Source organism: Ceratotherium simum, chromosome 3 (genome assembly GCF_057802395.1).
Source record: "Ceratotherium simum simum isolate JZ-2026a chromosome 3, ASM5780239v1, whole genome shotgun sequence".
NCBI classification, from domain to species: domain Eukaryota; kingdom Metazoa; phylum Chordata; class Mammalia; order Perissodactyla; family Rhinocerotidae; genus Ceratotherium; species Ceratotherium simum.
Genome location: NC_141902.1, coordinates 4,975,218 through 4,996,485, shown reverse-complemented (window position 1 = coordinate 4,996,485; position 21,268 = coordinate 4,975,218). Strand labels below are relative to the sequence as shown.

The 21,268-nt window shown below is 38.0% G+C and overlaps 1 long non-coding RNA gene across 1 annotated transcript; it reads left to right on the top strand.

Annotated features, from left to right (window-relative positions):
• Positions 1-651: 651 nt before the first annotated feature.
• Positions 652-19,680, top strand: LOC147917398 (uncharacterized). Its single transcript, XR_015551694.1, has 2 exons — positions 652-772; positions 19,427-19,680. It is a non-coding gene; the product is annotated as an uncharacterized LOC147917398 (long non-coding RNA).
• The last annotated feature ends 1,588 nt before the right edge of the window (positions 19,681-21,268 follow it).

The following is a 21,268-nucleotide window of genomic DNA, read 5'->3' as shown; positions in this document are numbered from 1 at the left end:
TTATCAGGTGTGGGGAACCCCAGCACTGTTGGCTGCAAGTTCTAATACCACATTTGTGTTGCAGTATTTCTTTTAAGTGAGTAGGCCCCAAATGTGGCAGGTTGTTAGGCTCAGGGCCTTACAATTGCTGTAAGCCTCTAGCCTATTAGGTCTCTTGTCAGCTCTCTGAAGATTGCAGCTGGGTGGATTGGCCTCAGGGACAGGAGCACCCAATTGTTTCAGGTTTTGGAAGGTGGGGCAAACCCCCTATGTGGGTCTGTGAGAAGCACAAATCTTCTGCAGCTGACAAGCCCTGCCACCCACAGGTCCACACACACAGTCAACACAATCCTGCCCTTTGTGCACGCCCCGACCTCTGCAAGCAGACCCGGTCTCTCCATGGCGGGAGCCCCACACACTCCACCACCACCCCACACTCTCCACCACCACCCCACACTCTCCACCCGCTCCCTGTGCATGCCCTGCCCGGCTAAAGTCGGCTCAGTTGCCAGGCTGCAGAGAATCCAGTCACCAATCTATGCAGGCCCACAAGTTGCCTGAGGGCTTGTTGTTGGGTGGGGCCAGTCTCTAGGGTGGGCTGCCTGCCCTGGCTGAGCTGGGTTAAATCGGTGCTCTAGCGGGTGGGGCAGACCCTGGGCTAGCAGGCCTCAGGAAGAACTCCAATGGCATCTGTGTCAGCACACCCACACCAGGCCACAACAATGGCCGCCGCCAATGTCCCAGTCCCTTGAGAGGTCTCACCCCTCACCGAGATGCACTCAGGGTCTATTAGGTGAGTCTCTTTTTACCACAGCACTGTGCACCTTTCTTTCTGGTGATTTTAGGATGCTTTCTGGAACGGGTGAGTTTGTGCGCGGGCCCTTTAAGAGCCAGTTTTAGTTTCTTTGTGAACCGGGTTTTCTGGGGGTGCTCCCCAATGCTTTAGTAGCAGGCACAGTCAGATATTATGCCGCTGGTGTCGATTGTGCTGGGTCCACAAAATGCCCACAGCGGGGGCGCTCCCCGGCTCAGGGCCCCGCGCCTCCAGGGAGGCTGCGTACCTGTGAGCTGCTCCCGGCGGCCGTGAAGCTGGCGGCTTGTGAAGGTGGCGTTTGTCCTCTCCAGAAGGGAGTCTCTGCCTCTTCCACCTCAGTTAGGATTGTCCGTTGTTGCAGGAGTTCCTCTCATCCAGTTTTCAGTTTTGTCTCAGGGGTAATTTTTCCACGAGTAGTTGTAAATTGGCTGTGTCCACGGGAGGAGGTGAGTTCCGAGTCTGCTTACGCCGCCATCTTGACTTCTGTCCCCCTCCATTTTCTCTTTTCTTATATTATCCTTTATTGCTAATGACTCCAAAGTACTTGTTATTTGTAAAAATAAAAAAATATATAAAGTAATAATAATAGCAATTAAGTAACCTATAAAGTAATACAAGTACCAAACTTTAAAATTATGTTAGAAAGCATAATTAGAAATATCAACTTGTTGCAACTATGACATACAACTATCTACTGGGGCTTTGGGGAAAAAAAAAGAGGAGGATTGGCAATAGATGTTAGCTCAGAGCCGGTCTTCCTCAGCAAAAAGAGGAGGATTAGCATGGATGTTAGCTCAGGGCTGATCTTCCTCACAAAAAAAAAAAAAAGAAAAGAAGAAATATCAACTTGTTAAAAGTGTAATAAGTATTTTTAATATATTAAAAATATGAAATAGAAATCAAACCTTTCTAAAACAAAGTTAAAAATGATGTATAGCAAGAATAGCAAAAGCAGGTACAAGCTTTGAAATCACATTTAAATCTTTGGTTCAACAATTCTAGCTCTGTTACCTTCGAGAAGCGAACTTTTCTTCCTCTCAGATTCTTCCTCTGTACTATGGAAATAAAAATGCCAATTTTGACAAGGTTCTTGTGAGGATTGACTGAGACATTGAGTGCAAATCATGCAATCCTTCTTCACAGGAGTTCACATCAAAACATTTTTTGAAAGTTTTGAACTTTGAATTAGTAACAGAGAGAAATATATACTTAGAAAGACTAAAAACTCATTTTGGCGTACTTGGTGGAGGGATGGACTGGATAAAATAGGATGATATAGTATGACAAAGCGCTAAAATATGACCTGATATAAAGATTACTGCCACAAACCATTATTTATATATATATTTATATCTTTTTAAGGTATATATGTTATATATAAATGGATGCTTATAGAAACAATTTATATATATACACACATACATATATACGCATATATATTTCATATATACATGTATGCATACTTTTATGTATATATGTATACGTACACACACACACACACACACGTAGATATATGGCCACCTTATTGGATAGCGCAGGTATAAACAGTCTGATTCAGAATCTTGACTTTGTCCACTTGATTTGCTCCGTGTCCCTCTACAAATTACTTAACATATGTACTTTAGTTTGCTCATTAGTAAAAAAAAGAAAAAAATAGTACCTTCTCCATATAGTTGTCCTGAGAACTAAATGAATTATGATATTTTAGGAGCTTAGAACAGTGCCTGGCATACATTAAAGGCTGTATAAGAGTTTAACACTCTTAGTGAATAGTTTTCAGCAGGGAAGTGATATATTCCTGTGTTAAGAGGATCCCTTTACCTATTTTGTGGAGAAAACTCAGAAGAACATTGCAGTATTTGGGTTGACGTTTCATGGCATGAAATATGATCGAGGCCACAGGGATGGAGATAAATGGACTGATTTGAGGACTATTGACAAGTTGGAGTTGACAGGACATGGTGATTGATTATATATGGGTGGTAAGGGACAGATGAGACAAGAGTGATACCCAGGCGTTTCACTTGAGCAAAAAGTGAGGCAGAGGAGGGGCAGGATGGATGAAAATATAATTAGTTTCATTTTGAGCAAGTGTTGAGATTTCTGTGGATTATTAAGTGGAGATGTCTTGAGAGATATATTTTGAATTCTCTAGCATATCATAGAGGGTTGAAGCCTTGAGAGTAAATGAAATGACATTGCAATGGTAAATAAGGATGTTAGAGGAACCAGAACTCCATAAAATAATAGGATAACATTATACTGTATAGTTTACAAAACATCTTCATATACTTCATCTCCCTGAACTCTTACAGCCATCTTGTAAGCAAAGCACACTTCTTCTCATTGTTCAAATGCAAAAATTGGACTTAGAGCTGAAGCTTCTTGCCCATGGCAGCTCCAAAGTTTCTGCAGAGGAGTGAATCCGGAGGGGCAGTCTGGTCAGAAGATGAACACGGCAACTGGAGTTAAAGGGTATAATAAGGAAAATATCAAAGATTGGGAGGTGATAGAGATTGTATGTGATGTCATAAGGTACCCCACCTCCATCTCCCTTAGCACAGCTACTGGCTATTTTGCAAGACCCCAATATAGATAAGTTATAAACTGAGGGGCTATTTGTTAAAAACCAGTATGATTTCACAAGACAACTTATTTCAATAAGCATTGCATTCATACTCCAAGCAACGTATTAATTTTCAAGAAGATTAAAATAGTGATGAAATGAATCACTCTTTATAGTTATGGAGAGAGAATCTGAGATATATTTCATAATCCAATTATGAATTATGAAGAATGATCACATGTATGTACTCATTTTTTAAAAAATAAAATGAGGTCCAAACAGAACACACAAAACTTGTTATGAGTAAGTTTGCCTTCACCTTAAGAAAACCTCAAGTCTAAAAACCAACTTACGTCTTATGAAGGAAGTTACAACAGGGTCACTTTGAATTGTGACATATCACTAACCTTCATAAATTTCATGAAGCTCAACTGCCAGGAACCAGTATAGAATGAAATTATTTTAGATGAGATTCCCCAGGAAACAGAGCCCGTGGCAAACATACATACTAAGGTTTTAGTGGGAGGTATAATCCCAGAGCAGCAAGATTGAGAGGAAAAAGGGAAATGATGTCGGGAAGGAAGGAGAGCAAATACAAGGTGGCATGTTCCCAAGCTGACCAGAGCGTCACAAGAAAATGCAGCTGCTTCTGGACAGGTCATGTGGAACCATCACGCCGTAGAACAGTCCATCGAGGAGAGGAAGGAAGAGAAATGTATCTGTCAGCTCCTTCTCATCTCTGTATTTCATCCCAAGAGGCATTCATCTTATCCCCAACTACATTTGCAATTGGGTTACCTGGTACCTTTGGCACCTGCTGCAGAAACAGATTTCATGTCCCACGTTGGGACAATTCCTCAACCCAAGTAGTAAAAGAGGCCATCAGCTTCTCTGAGTCCAGGGTGGTTAGACTTCCTGCAGATGGCCAGCCCTCACTGGAAATGTGGCTGAGAGCCAGCAGTGATGGGAGATAAGGTGCTAGGGGCCATAACCAGCAGGTCTCCAAGAAGCTGCCAAGGCCCAGGGAGCAGATGCATTGAGCAAATCTGGAGCGGCTCAGCTGGGTCTGCCATAGGAAACTAAACAGAAACTAACTTAAATGACTCCATGTGTAGCAATTTCATAAACATCTTGCTCACTTGCTGTGTGTCACATCTGATGTTGGACTCTAGTAAAATCAAAGATAAATAAGACCAAGTCTTGACTTCAAGAAGCTTACAGTCTTTTGAAAATGATAGGCATCTAAACAACCTAGTACCAAGCAACATCAGAAGCCAGTAAGGAAAGGTCATCTTGTTACAGCGGTGTGAAAAAGAGCAGAATGTCCAGTTGTCAAAGAGGAGAAGATGCCTAATAAAACTCAAAAAAGGATGATTATGAATTTTCCAGGTTGAAAAGTAAGAGAAGCATAACAAAGTATCTGAGTTCTAGTCTCAATTTTGTTATGTTTTAGTTGTAAGGTCTTAAGAAGGGATTTATTCTCTTGAGGATTTGTTGCCTTTATCTATAAAATAAGAGGATTTGGATTGGAGTTTGTCTTAAGTCAATCTAGCCCCCAAATTCTAAATGTCTTTGTGTTTTAGGAATATTTCTCTGTATTCTACTACACCTTACCTCCCATTTATATTTTCTCCCACTTACTTTACCTTTGAAAATATTGTAACTTAAAAAAAAAAAGTTCTTTCTTCCTTTCTTCTTTTTTTTAAATGCTGCAACTCACCACTTTTTACCATCACCATCCCTTGGCATGGGTCTTTAACGCTAAATCAGCTTTTCTGCCTTGGAGCGGGGGCTGTGCTATCTACCTGCCTGGTTTTGGTCGGTGTCTGGAGGAGCTCCTACTGCTCCTCAGATAAACAGTGCTTTCCTTTGTTGCCTTGTTAGGTTTTCTTATAGATGATCTTTTACTCTTTTATTTTCTTTATCTTTCAAATTCTGTTGTCAGATATTGCACAGCTCTTCAGGAAAGAGGATTTCTTTTCTCTGTGAGAAGTTGCTGCCTGGGTGGTGATTGAGTTGTCCATCAGATTAGTGGTTGTTACAAATGATGTTGAGATAGGATAGCTTCTATACAGGGTGAGATAACTTGGAGTGGTTTCTTGACAATATGACTTTTTTTATTGTCTCTCAAAGTTGAAAGACCTGATTTTCAAGTAGAGCTATATATGACACCCATGATGGGAGGCCAACACAAACTTGCCACACATGATGTTTAGTTATAAGGCTTTTGTATTTAACACGAGTGGCATATGTGCTTCCACAGCATCAGGCAATATGAGGCATCTGTGATCTATAAATGAATTGCTTCTGAAAATCACAAAGTCATCCTAGGAATGAAGTATTTAACAAGTGAAGTATGAGAACTTTTTTAACATCATATTTGGTGAATTATTTTGTAAAACTCAGTGGTAGATTGAATTCCTCTTGGAAGGAGAAAAATAAATACTGAATTATAAAGTGCTGGTTCCCTGAGCTTACTCTCTCAGAAGCTATTTGCTTCTATATGCCTTTAAGTATGGAAAGTATGAGTAGAGATCTGGAATTTAGATAAAAATTCCTGGTGCTATTTTCCACAATGTATCCAAACCAAGAACTGATTATGCAAGTCTGAAAATCATGGGCATTTCATCAGGAAGGATAGGCTAGAATTAACAGGCCTGAGCTGAAGCTGCCATCCACAAAGGACTTGTATCCATGGTGTATAAAGAGCTCCTTCAAATAGTTAAGAAAGAGTCATAAAACCTAATTATAGACATTTCACAAAAGATATACAAATAGCCAAAAACGTATCACAACATGCTCAACTCAACTAGTCATCAGGGAAATGAAAAATAAAACCGCAATATTATACACAACCACCAGAATGGCTAAAAACAAAACAAAACAATAAAACACCGTGATAAATACCCAGGACTGCGGAGGATGTGGAACAAGCAGACCTCTCCTACTCTGCTTGGTACAAGCACCTTGGAAAACGGTCAGTATCTACCACAGGTGATCTCACACAGCCTCCCTGTAACTCCCCACGACTCCACAGTTCTACACGTGGCAGAAATACACACATGTAAATACCAAAAGGCATGTAAAGAATGTTCAGAACAGCACTATTTGTAATAACCCCAAACTGTAAACAATGCCAATGTTTATCAACAGAATGAACACAACACCCTTTATGGTACATGTAAAATTCTAAGAACCAGAAATACACAAATAAATTTAGCTACTGTTGTTATAAAATATGCCGATAGTGAAATATGTATATATTCATATTTTTGATGAATATTATATATATATAAAATGTCCATGGTAGTTTCTCCTTTTTTGTTCATCCTAATAACTCCCAATCTTATCTTTTGGTAGCTTATTTCTCTCTCACAGTTATGTACATGAAAATCTTGTACTAAAATGTAGTTTATGACAGTGCTATGAGGAAGATGTTACAATAGCACCCCTTATTTTCCTTCTCAGGCATAACACTAAATTCTATGTAACAGCCTAAAGGATAATGTTGTGTCATTTTTAATTCATATAACTGGAGGATTAAGCCATATCATCATTGTTAAATCCATCTTTACTGCTTGTAAACAATTGATTGGCTTGTTATCTTAAGGCAAAACCAAAGGCTGTTAGCATGTTATATATTATTTATGACTATTGTGGAGACTGGGTCATTGGCATTAAATTAGGAGAAAATACAATACCAATGGCAAGTCTCAGAACAATGAATTGGTCCTGGGAATTGAAGCGCATAGGAGAGCAAAAACAGGAAAGCGCGATGATGCATGTTCTCCAGAATCCTGGAGACTACACGGTGGACAGGAATTCAAGGTAATTTTACCTAGAGTGACCATGTGACATTTTTGACTAAACCAAGATAATCTTGACTATAAAGTGAGGTGTTATTAATAATTTTGCTGGCACGTCAGAAGTTAACTAGGACTCCTTTAGGCCAAGTGGAAGCAGGGTCATTTTAGTCACAAGGTTTCCTTTGAAGGGAAATTTAGTTCTTGAGTGGTATGTGTGGTGCGAAGGGGTGAGTTGTGTTGTAGATTACTGGTTGTAGTAGACGAAATTGCCAAGTGTAAACTCTAAATGGAGTTGAAATCTGAAGGGCACAGATAAGGCAGCACAGGTGTCGCTGTGGTTACCGACTCTCTCAATTTGTACATAGTTCAGCTGCAAACACCATCTCTCTCCACGCAGCATTTTGATGAGTCCATGAGTCTCCTTGCTTTGAAAAAGATAAAATGGAAAATATTATAGAAGCAACAGGCTCCCATACTCATGGTTAAGTAAATATCACTCTGACATGGAAAAATTAAGGTCAGAAATTTTGGTATTGACACACAATGCTCCTACCAATTATCTACGACTGTAACTCCTAAAGCACCCGCTCCTCTCCAGAGAAGCTTTCCCTCATCCCTGGCCTGATGTAGACACTTCTCTGTATCCTCAGAGCACCCTTTGTGTACTTCTCTCACAACACTTTTCATAAAATCTCTCAATTGTTGATTTACTTGTATGCTTCTCTGATTCCTTTAAGGCTTTTGACAGTACAGACCATGTCGTATTTACTTCTGTATCCAAACACACCGTCCAGTGCCCAAGGGTTGGTGACCATTGAAGTTTTATTAAATACATGACTAACGTTTGGATAAAGCTTTGTATTTTGCAAAGCACGTTTACACCCATTTATTCCATTTAAGAATTCCTCAATGTAGATGCCTAGTAAATATATTTGAGTTGACGTTTTTTTCTTTCTATTCAGAATAATGTAAAAGCTCTGCTAAGTTTATGTTTCAGTAAGTCTCTACCATATATTAAAGGGGAATTTTAAAAGTTGATTTGTTTCTGGCTATAATTCTATTTGCATGGAATGGTTAGAGGAAGAAGGCATTCAGGCTTCTACGCGTCTCATAGAATGGTCATCTCAGTAGCAGTGATCAATAGGTGTGTTCGCCATATTCAAGGAACGTTGCGATTGAACATTGAAAGAACACCAAAATCTAGTATACTTCATTGTTGATCCTAATGTTTTATACATGATTTCTTAGCTCATTCCAGACACATCAAAGTTTATTGCTGACCACTGATAAACACATTTATCTTTGTCTGAGAGCTTTACAAGAGCTTCTTTAACTTTATTGTCTTATTTAATGTACTCTAGCCAACATCATCCCAGCAGAAACTGCGGTCTTAATGCTTCCATTTTTTGCTTTGGAATATTAGTTTCCCTGTACGTCCTCATTTGAAGATGGCTTTTCAAAATTTTAGATTTCTCCTACACATATTGTTCTAATCTATCTAGGTAGATGATTAGATGTACGTATTTTAACTTGTTTACCCTAGTACTTGCTCATTTGATTCTGAAATTTCATTTTCTACTTAATTTCTAGCTTTTTGATTTTTAATTTATGTAGGAAAGTCTTAAATGCTTTAACAGAGAAGTGATTTATTCATACATAGTTTTAAGCTCGTCTTCAGTATATGTTGTTTGACCACTCAGCTTTTCATTCATGAAGTTAATTATATATGCCTCTGTTATAGCCCCAAAACTATTTATGATAGATAATAATCAAATATATGTATTTGATTCTGCTTATACTATGCCTAAAAGTAGTGAGTGGGTCAGAAACATTAAATTCTATAATTTATGTGTCAATACAAGAAAATATAGTCAAAGCCAGCTTCCTAAAAATAAAACTTAGAAATTAAAACACAACATCCTTTGGTTATAGCTTTACTAAATATTGAAGATCATCTTTAAAAAATTGTTCATTGACTTTTGCAATAGAATTATGAAAAGAGCCAGAATTAATATATTATCTAAGTATTCTTTGACATGATCACTGGTTTGCATACTTTCTTTAGTTGTCACAATTTTGTAACATTGTACACCACCACTTTACTTTTCCATCTTACTCTTCCAAATAAAAACTTCTCTTCTGTAGTTGCTCAGATATTATTATCTGAAATACTTTTTTGATCTACTCCTTCTCTTTATGCCATACTTTTGGTTGATCAATTCAGGGTAACGGATGCTGTTAAAGGATCCCACAGAAATGAACCAGTGTGGATGGCCAGGATGTACTGTGTCTTCCTTTTTGGTACTCAAAGCTAATGGTTTCTGAATCTGCCAGACATATTCATCGAGCAATTGAGCTTTGTGCTTCTTATTTTGGCTCCAGTGCTGTGTGTTTCTGGCTAAGATGGAGACTTCTTTGACTCTCCTTCCACTGACTGGACCATTATATGAACTTGAACATGTTCAAAAATACAGCAGCTGGAGAAAGTAGAAAGTGTTTCCTTGCAGACCAGCTTTGAGTCTGACTATGTATCTAGATTGTTGATAACTTTTAACTTAAAATAGACTAGCATAGTCAAAGTATATGTTATGTATATAAAATATATTGAAATTATTTCTTCCACTTGGTTACTATAAGTCTAGTTTTACATATAAGAATATATTTTATTTTGTTTTTAAATCAAGTATTTACAAAAACCTAGTTAAACGTGGATTTCCTGTCCGTGCCAGTAAAAACCTAGCAAGATATTTAGAGAAACAAAGCTGTGCAGTAAACACTGACAGCAAATAGACAAGAGGAATCAGCCAGCTGTAGTGGACCTTCTTAAAACTCAGAGTTCATCAGTTTCCCTTTGCCACAACAAGTTGCAGAAGACACACTGGTTCGTTGCACTTTCCCCGACTGAAAAGCTGCCCAGGGAACACTGGGACAGGAGACAGCAAGAGGAACAACCTTCACCACCGAGCCGCTGAATTTGCACTCTGAGGCCTCGAAGGCAAGGCTTACTCTCACAGAATTAAGATCTTTTTAAGAAAATTGTACAGAACTGTGTGAAGAGAATTAGCCAAGGCTCGTATAATTCACATTGATAGTCTTACATCTAAATGGGATTATTCCAGTTTTAACTTCACATCTAAAAGGGAATTATGTTAATAATTTTTCCTGACATTCCATGATATTATGCATTCAACTTTGTATTTCACTTTCAGGGTCACCCAAGACTGTGGATCTTTGTAATATTTTCTTAATTTTTAGTTTCAATGTCTGTAGTTTATTTTTATTTTTGCTCGTGATTAATAAATATTTTTCAAGGATAGATTATTTTAGATAAGCCTTTGCTAAGCATTTTTACTTTACTATTAAACATTTCCTTAATATGAAAAAAATCTGAGGGAGAAAACCTTAAACAGAAATATACTGTCCTGAGTAGGAATCTACTGAGCATGATTGTTTCTAACTAAAATTGTAGTGCTAAGCAGAGAATAAGGCTAATAATCTATGTCTTACACACACGTAAGGGGCATGAAAAGAGCTGGAAAACAGTTAAGTAGATAGTTGAGTTGATAAGTAGGTAGGTAGATAGAGAGAAACTTTTTTTTTTTTACTGAGGTATAATTGACATACAACATTATATTAGTTTCAGGCGTACAACATAATAACATAATGATTTGATATTTGTATATTTTGCAAAATGATCCCACAATAAGTCTAGTTAGCATCCATCACCTCACAGTTACAGAATTTTTTTTCTTGTGATGAAAACTTTACATCACCATGACTTATTTATTTTATAACTGGAATTTTGTACCTTTTGTCCCTCTTTATTCATTTCTCCCACCCTCTACCCCCACTTCTGGCAACAATCTGTTTTCTGTTTCTATGAGCTTGTTTTGTTGTTGTTTTTAGATTCTACATATGAGTGAGATCATATGATATTTGTCTTTCTCTGTCTGAGTTATATCACTTAGCATAATGCCCTCCAGGTCTATCCATGTTGTCACAAATGGCAAGATTTCCTTCTTTTTATGGCTGAAAATATTCCACTGTATATAGACACCACATTTTCTTCATCCATTCATCCACTAACAGACACTTAGGTTGTTTCAATATTTTGGCTATTGTGAATAATGCTGCAGTGAACATGGGGTGCACATATCTTTTCTAGTTAGTGTTTTTGTTTTCTTTGGATAAATGCCCAGAAGTGGAATTGCTGCATCACATGGTAGTCCTATTTTTAATTTTTTAGGAAACCTCTATACTGTTTTTTATAGTGGCTACACCAGTGTACCTTCCCACCAGCAGTCAAAGGGTTCCCTTTTCTCCACATCCTCACCAACACTTATTTCTTGTCTTGTTGATAGCCATTCTGACAGGTGTGAGGTGATATCTCATCATGATTTTGATTTGTATTTCCCTGAGGATCAGTGAAGTTGAGCATTTTTTCATGTGCCTGTTGGCCATCTGTATGTCTTCTTTGGAAAAATGTCTATTCAGATCCTCCGTCCATTTTTTATTAGGTTGGTTGGCTTTTTATTGTTGTGTTTTATGAGTTCTTTATATATTTTGGATATTAACACCTTATCAGATATACGATTTGCAAATAATTTCTCCCATTCAGTAGGCTGCCTTTTCATTTTGTTGATGGTTTCCTTTGCAGTGCATAAGCTTTTTAGTTTGATGTAGCCCCACTTGTTTATTTTTGCTTTTTTTGCCTTTGCTTTTGGTGTTAAATCCAAAGCATCATTGTCAAGATGGACGTCAAGGAGCTTACCACGAATGTTTTCTTCTAGGAGTTTTATGATTTCAAGTCTCAAGTTTTAATCCATTTTGAGTTGAATGTTGTGTGTGGTGTAAGATAGTGGTCTAGTTTCATTCTTTTGCACGTGGCTGTCCAGTGTTATCAACATCATTTATTGAAGAGACTGTCCTTCCACCGTTGTATATTCTTGGCCCCTTTGTCATAAATTAAGTTGCCATGTATGTGTGGGTTTATTTCTGGGCTCTCTATTCTGTTCTATTGAACTATGCATCTGTTTTTATGCCAATACCATATTGTTTTGATTACTATAGCTTTGTAATATAGTTTGAAATCAGGGATCGTGATGCCTCCAGCTTTGTTCTTCTTTCACAAGATTGCTGTGGCTATTCAGAGTTTTTCTGCTTCCATACAAATTTTAGAACTGCCATGAAAAATGCAATTGAAATTTTGACAGAGATTGTAGCAGACTTCTTATATCATTGAAAGACATGTGTTTAAACTGTGCATTCCAAGACTGCTCAACCAATCCTTACTGGTCAAGAATAATAGAATGTATGCAATATAAAAAAATCAAAAAGGACTTCTAAAAAATTTCCAGAAAGCTGTTTAATATTGAATAACTGAATGATATAATGATGTTAAAAATTATGGTCCACTCTTCACTGGAGTTTAGAGTCCAAATCTGCGTGGTGCATAGGTTATGTTTAAATTAATGTTTAAATAAGCATTTAGGCAAACTCTCTTCCATAATTATCAAGATGTATTAAGTTTATGCTACTTCCAAGCATCTTTTTGTTTCTCTGAACACCATAGTCTTAATGAGTTATCCAATGTAGATATGAAGTGATACTATAAATAAGATAGCTTGCAATATATGTTCATATCTACAATGATGTAGTCACATGTTGCGGCTTTTCTTCCACATTGCTTAGTATTTAGCACCATGGTGAGGAGTCAGGAGCTGCCTGAGAAGAGATGATAAATACTTTACTACGTGCCAGTCCTGGTGGTTTAGCGGTTAAGATTTGGTGCCTTCACCACCACAGCCTGGATTTGTTTCCTGCTCAGGGAACCTACACCACCCATCTGTCTGTTGTCATACTGCAGTGGCTGTATGTTACTGTGATGCTGAAAGCTATACCACCGGGATTTCAAATACCAGCATCACTCATGGTGGACAAGTTTCAGCAGAGTCTTCCAGACTCAGACAGACTAGGAACAAGGACCTGGCCACCCACTTCCAAAAAAATTGGCCATGAAAACCCTGTGAATAGCAGTAGAACATTGTCTGATAGAGCACTGGAAGGTGAGAGGTTGGTGCATGAGGACCAGGCAGAGTTCAGCTCTGCTGTCACGGGGTCACTAGGAGTCGGCATCTATTCTGTGGCACTAACAACAAATAAGCTTAATATTTTTGAAGTTATAAATATATTATTAAAATTATTATTACTATAAAGGTTTGTATTTGCAAGAACACTTCTACTATATAATCAAATCCATTTCCCTTCATTCTCCAAAAGGACTTTTTGCCTATTAGTTTTATTATACTTTCTCCTGAACCAGGTTCATTGTGAGAAGAAGTTAGTTGAACTTCTTCTGAGAAGTTGAAAGAACAAACAGTGAAAGAAGTTGTTTCCTTCCCATTACTGCACCACCCAATCAATCCATAGATGCATTCTAACATGCAAATATCAAAGAAAAGCTGAGTGGGCAAAAGACCATGGAGGAGGCACATTCACCTCTTGAAAGGCTTAGCCTTGAATGTACACGTCTGTAAGTCATATTCTGTTAGAGAGAACAGGTTACATGGCCACACACAACTGCAGGGGAGACTGGGAAACAGGTAACCGTCTGCGCTTCTGGTCACCCTGACCTTTACAGCCTTGCTCTCACAGAAGAGGCACTCAACCCCTCCTCACATAAAGAATTCAAAGTCAAACTCCAGATCTCAGGGCGATGCGGAGTCTGATCTACCGGGTTCACATGTGGGTCCTCATGTGCTAGTGACTAAAAGCCATGGTATCTGCTGCCCCTGAACACACACATACACACACTCTGCCTTGGCCTGGGAGTGGTGTGTATAATTTTACTTACATTCCATCAAAGGATATCAGATGTCTCATTTGACAGTGAAAATTTTAGGGAGTTATTTAGTTGGTTGCTTTTCATAACATCCAGTGTTATGAAGTACTTATTTCTGTTATTATCTGTCAAACATCAAAATAATTTGGTAATGGTTTTTCTGTAACAGTCATGCACCACATAACAATGTTTTGGTCAATGACAGACCACACATACAACGGTGGTCCCATAAGATTAGTAGCATACAGCCTAGGTGTGTAGTAGGCTATACTATCTAGGTTTGTTTAAGTACCCTCTGTGGTGTTCACACAATGATGAAGTCGCCTAACTATGCATTTCTCAGAACATATCCCTGTCATTAAGCTATGCATGACTGTATTTTAGACTTTTGTAATTGACAGCATATACTCATCACTTTCTGCCACAGCCTCTCTGTCTAACACTTGGATGTACACACATGAACACTCACATCCTTTTAAAAATAACTTTCAGTTCATTTAATTGGATTAAGTAAAATAATTACTTCATGTGTCTAAGTTTTAAAATGCTAGAAACAAGGGTAGGCCGTTTAAATTAGTAAGGCTGTGTGTTTACCAGAGGTCAATAGAAGTGGCAAAAGCTTGACTATGTAGTATATAAATTTTTAAAAAGTCTCCAGTGACTTGGAAGTTTTATTTTATCTTAATGTTTTATATAATTACAAAGTGATTAAAATAATAAAAAATAATTATTATAATCTAATTTTTATAGCTTACCAAATTTCCCTATGATATTATTTGGGTTTTTTTCCCTCTTAGGAAGAAACTTTGTATTACTCTCTGTGAAGAATACAAAATAACTATTAAGATAACTTCACAAATCTTATAATGGAAGTAAACTCAAGAAGGATTACTACTTTACTAGATCCTTCTGTTCACAAAGAACCCATTTCAACACCCAAGGAGAGAAAAATTGTTAAAAACAAAAAATGCCCAGCACATCTTTTCTTTCCCCCATATTACGAGGACGCCAGAACAAGGCACAGTAGTTCAGTGCATCCCTCTCCAGACAAGGTACTGCTCAAGTTCTGACTAGGACCTCCATCCATTGTAGTGTAATAGGAAAGTGGATCCTAACCTTCCAATCGCAATGTCAGAATCTACGTCTACTAAACCTTTGTACATCATTTGTTGTGGATTCAAAGCTTCTAATGAATATATACATATGTGTGTATATATATATACACCCACACAGACACAACGGAATATTATTCAGCCATGAGAAAAAAAGAAGGAAACCCTGCTGTTTGTGACAAGTTGGATAAAGCTTGAGGACATCATGCTAAGTGAATTGTCAGAAAAAGACAAATATTATATGACATCACTTATATGAGGATTCTGAAGAGAACAAACTCAGAGAAACAGAGAGTAGAGTAGTGGTTACCAGGGGTGGCAGTGGGGGAACGTGGCGATATTGGACAAAGGGTACAAACTTCCAGTGTAAGAGTCACAAGATTGGGGATCTAACGTACAGCATGGTGATTACAGCTAATAATACTAATAAGTGTCATATACTTGAATGTTGCTAAGAGAGATCTTAACTGTTCTTACCAGAAAAAGAAGTAGCAACTACGTGATGGGATGGAGGTGGTAGCTAATGCTATGGTGATAATCAGATTGCAACACATACATGTATCAAATCAATGCATCCTACACCTTAAACTTACTTCATGTTATGGGTCAATTATATCTCAATAAAGCTGGGAAAAAAGAACTCACCTCCATTACCTCATGCTTTTTCTCCTTTTCTTCTATCTTTTACATTGTAGCACTGATAATCTTTGTTAAGAACTACCTCTAAAAACTATTACTTTTCAAAGAAATTCTTCAATTGGCATTAGAAAGCCATGATCATATATTTAATCTGTTAAATTAGATTAAATCCTTCAGTAATTTAACTGAGAACAATAAAATACTAAGTTTTTACTGCTATTCTAATGCTAATGAGTATTTAGAGCTTTCTTCATTATTCTAGTATGTTCTCTTGCCTTTTAAATGACATTCTGTGTGTGCCATCCCTAACATACAATATTTAGTTAAAAATCAGATTTGTGGGCATTTAAACATTATAGATATGCCACAATTTGAGTAATCTTCGGGAGTACACAGCTATTCACAATAAGACGTCTTGCTGCAGATAGAGTTGTCTGAGTAACTTCTCCAAACGAGCACATTTGGACTGGATACAGATTAATAACCTACAAAGCAATAATCTATAGTAGGAAGGACCTTAGCTCTATTGACATTTTGAGTGGGATAATTCTTTATGGGGGTGGGGGCTGTCCTGTACATAGTAGGATATTTAGCATCCTTGATTTCTATCCATTAGATGCCAGTAGCACTCTCCCTCCCCCCTCAAGTGTAGAGACAACCAAAAATGTCTCCAGATATTGTGAAATATCCCCTGGGGGAAAAATTACCCCCAGCTGAGAACCACAGGGAAACACTAACTCCTACAACAGAGATTCCCAAACACATGAAGGTTTTAGACACAGTAAGAAGTTCATTTTCCTCCTAATATTCCTGGGCAGGTAAACAGCTTGGCGAGCCATCTCTCCCTCACACAGTCTTTCTGGGACCCAGGCTGAAGGAGACTCAACCACCCTCAATAAGGCTCCCAGCTTAGTCTTGTATTTTCTACCTCAGCCAGTCAAAGGGATAGAAAAGCATTGAAGGGGCATATCAGTGTCTTAAAAGCTTTATCCTTGAAATAATACACGTCCCTTGAATCTACTTTCCATTCATGAGAATAAATTGCACGACCATGTCTAACTGCAAGGGAAACTGGAAGGTTATCATAGTTCTGTGCCTAGGACAAGGGTGAAACACTTTTTGGTGAACAGTTAACCGTATGCCTTTCTACTAGCCAGTTTTCCATTTGCATCCTTCATCCACACCTAGAACACACTTACATCCATTTACAAAGGACACAACCTGAAGTCCTCTCTATTTACTAAATTCAGTTCAAACTCCAGGATCTCAAGGTCATACAGAGTCTTCTTTATTGAGTCCAGAAGTAGTTCTTCATGATTCCATGACCTATGAACTAAAAGAGAATTTATCTGGGGCTGCCTGGTGGCGTAGAGCTTAAGTTCGCATGCTCTGCTTCAGCGGCCTGGGGTTCGCAGGCTGGGATCTGTCAAGCCGTGCTGTGGCGGTGTCCCGTATAAAGTAGAGGAAGATGGGCGTGGATGTTAGCCCAGGGCCAGTCTTCCTCAGCAAAAAGAGGAGGATTGATGACAGATGTTCGCTCAGGGCTAATCTTCCTCACAAAAAAAAAAAAAAGAAAGAAAGAGAGAATTTATCTGCCTTACCCACAACCTACAAACTCCTAATATACAAATCTCGCTCACATCTTAGAAGCCATGGCCTACACATCATTTCACTCACATTCCATGGGCAGGATCTAGTCACGAGACCACACTAAACTGCAAGAGAGGTGGGAATGTATGGCCTGGCACAAAAAGAGAAGGAAGCTCATTTTGATGAACAGGTAGCAAAGCGATCAGTCTCTGGCACATCATCTAATCTGAGGAATGAGATACCACAGGAAAACATTAGGGCCCAGGTAATATTGAGTATGAGGCATGCTTACAATATTTTGGTTCTAAATGATCAGTCAGTAGTAATAGTTTTCCAAAGAGAGGCTGGGGGTCACCTTCCCTATGATGGGGGACTGGTGGGTCGTAGACTTAGTTTGAAGGCGCGATATCATTCCCAAGTGAAGCAAAAAACTAAAAAAGCAAGGAAAATGCCCTTGTTTAAAAGTGAAATCAGTGGGTTAGGATACAAGGCTGCAGCCTTGGGGGCACATGGTTTCCCAAGGATCATTCTGGACAGTCTGGAGACCATACTTAAGATAATAATTCTAAATTAGATCTCAGTGCCTGCAGGGTGAGACTTTGTTTAGCAACAGGTCAGAATTATCTGATAAGATTGGGCGTCCTCAAGTTAGGCTAAAACTGAAGGGCTGGCTGCAGGGAGGAACGAACGCTCATCCTCTCAATGCTGCTTCAGTGTTAGCTTCTCCGTTACATTTCTGTCTGTTTTCTGTATGTGTACAAATTTGTTTATACACTTTTTGATATGTAGTTCCTAGAACTTTTGCCAAAGAAAAATTGCACTAGACAAGTAAAACTTGCAAGGAAGACTTGATTCAAAACTGTTGCAATAAGAGAGAGAGATGGAACTCAATCCTGCTGAACTAAAAGTGTTTAAGCATTGGGCTGAGCCAGTGGAAAAGCCCTGGAGGGCACTGGGGGAGGTTGGTCAACTTAGGCCATCTGCGTTTGCTAATCAGCGTTTATGGAAGTCGCTCTTATTCTCCCACAGAGACTGGGAGATAGGGCATTATCTTTCTTGATGATTGAATTTCAAAGTGATGGCTCCCAGGTCCTTGAAAAGACATTCCTGGGTTATAAAACTGGCAAGGGGCTATAAGAAGATTTACATCTCAAAGGAGCGGGGCAAGAATTTATAATTGAAAGTTTTCTAAAGTAAATGTTCTAAGAAAAGAGAGGTCAGGAAGAAGGCTGTCTAATGTTTAGTCAATCTGAGGGGGACATTAATGTTGTCTGTTGGGTACTAACAAATAAAAGTGGCATATTCAGTGTAGAGTGGAGGCGATCACCAACATATTTTCAGATGTAGTCTTTTAATCGTGCGGTCCAAAAATCCCTTCGCTATTCTGGTGACTCGTATAAATCTATCGGTTTAAATGACACATGTAAATCTCTCCTCTAAAATGACTACAGCTATTTGCTTTTAAGACACAAAGGTAAGAAATTTCCTTTTGTTACAGACTTGGTCCCTTTAGATATTTTTTGATACTTCTATCTTTGAGCAATCTTAATTTTTAATAATTATTTTATATAGTCATCCAAAACTTTGGGAAAACGTTGAAATGGATAAGGCTAAAGTGACAGTGTATAAGTTATCTATTTTTATTAGAACCCTTAGGGTCTAGTTGAGTAACAACCATTTACATAATTCTTTTAGCGTTCAGGCCCTGAGTCTCCACTTGTTCTTGTTCGTAAGTATTTGATAAATACTTTGCCAAAATCCAGATGTACAATGTCCACACTGTCTCCCAAATCCTAACAAAGAAGGGAATCTGTCAGTGCGATGTGACTATGTTCAGAGGGGTTTTCTCTTGTGATTGATTATTAGTCTACTATTTCTGATACCGGCTCAAGACAAGGTTGACATAAAGGAAGCCGTGTTGTAGAAAAGAAACCCTATTGTAACTTTGAATGACCTCTAACAAACTAACCCAGCTGGATATGCACCCTCCAGGAGATCTAACTGCTATGTTGATATTATAACCCCTGCCTGTGCGTATACCTCCCAGCTGTGATAAGATGATAACTTTGTTCTTTTCAGTTCCTCAGGAATGTGATGACCCCTGAACAAAGAATCTATGCTAATAGCCATCATCAATGAAAACTGAAAGATGTGCTGTGGCGACTCCCAGTCTGTAACACCAGAAGGTCAACATTCCTAACCCCCTCCCCTATAACACACCGGCCTATATAACTGCTGTAAGATTTGTGCCCCCTTAAGATGGTTCTTTCAGACATGAGTCGGCCATCTTCCCCTTTGCTAGCAAGCTGTAATAAAAAGTCGTTTCTTTCCTACCACCCTGCCTCTTGACTATTGGCGTGTCTTGCGGCGAGCAGAAGGTCCCGCATTGGGCGGTAACATTTCCTTAGTTATCTTTGTGCATTAAACTTAACCTTTTAAAAGTTTCATGAATGTTCTCACCATATTGTGAGCTTCATCTATTTTTCTTCGTGGTAATGTTTCCCTTGTGTTACTCTTTATTTTTATTATTTCATGATTACCCATTTTTCTCTCATCTTTTCAACAAGTTTTTATAAATATTTTTTGGTCAGAATGTACTGATTTTTTTTTTTTCTAAAAGCGTTGTTATAGAGTAAGGCACTTTTCCTGTTAATGGTTTTATTATCTCAAGATCAAATCCTGGATGCATACATATGTCTCATATTTCTCCTTTAGCACAGACGTGGTCCTAATCCTCAGTTACTTGTAAAATAATTGGTTCCTGATATGATTATGCTGCAACTTTACTGTCTCTCATGAAAGTTTTGAAAGAATTATGTAGCTCTTTGGCAGTTCTAACCCTTGATTAGTAGGTGTCCTTGTCAATCCCCAGTGGGCCCATTACTTTTCTTGTAGAAGGAATTTATAATAGTCTATTGAGATAATGACCTTAAGTGTTAACTTTTAATAAAAAATAAGTAAATTTTTATCATAAAATTAGTTTAATGATCCCTAAGCCTCAAGAATTTTTGAAGAAGTTTTCACTTATTTTAAAAAAAAAAGAGGTATAAGTATTAAGACTATGTTTGGAAATATCTTTAATGACTAAATTGATTTCTACTTTTAATCTATGAAATAAATTAAAATGAAATAAAATTTAAATATTATGCCCCTGTCTCTCAAGCTCGAGAATCTAAAATAACCACGGAGCAAATGATTGATCATGCTCTGACCCTTATTCAAAAAATTTAGAGACTTATCTGAAAGAGAAAAATTCATTGTGGATTTTGATAATTTGTTAGTAAAAAGAATAGTTAAAATATCCTGTCATTAAGCATATTAGTAATGATCATGAATATAGTAAATAACTGGTTTATTTTTGATAGAGTTAATAAAATTCCATTGGTGCTATAGTAGTTAATTATATAGTATAATTAGAGAATTTTCAGAACTAAAGGCACCCTGAAAATCAAAGATTTAGTCCTTCGTAATCAGGGAAGTCACACAGATTCTTGAATTATAATAAGGGTACAATTCTATGGAAAATAATGGGTCCATGTGTTTAACGTCTGTGCTATAGAATTGTCATTGTTAAATGAAAGTTCTAAGATGTGTGGTAAGTTATCCTATTGTTGAGGCATGAATTTGGATTTAATTGCTTTGAGCCTAACATTGGATCAAGTCCCTGTGGTCGTGAAAGAGCCTAGTTTACTCCTCAGTATTTCCATCTCAACATGGTTGTGTGCTCTCTGGTGAATATACAACGCATCCGTGAAACGAAGCAGGAGACCACCTGTATGAGTTTCCTAGTGCGGCCATAACAAATTACCACAAACTGGGTGGCGGAAAACAACAGAAATTTATTCTCTCACCATTTTAGAAGCTAGAAATTTGAAACTGAGGTTTCCACAGGGCCTGAAGGCTCTAGGTAAGAATCCTTTC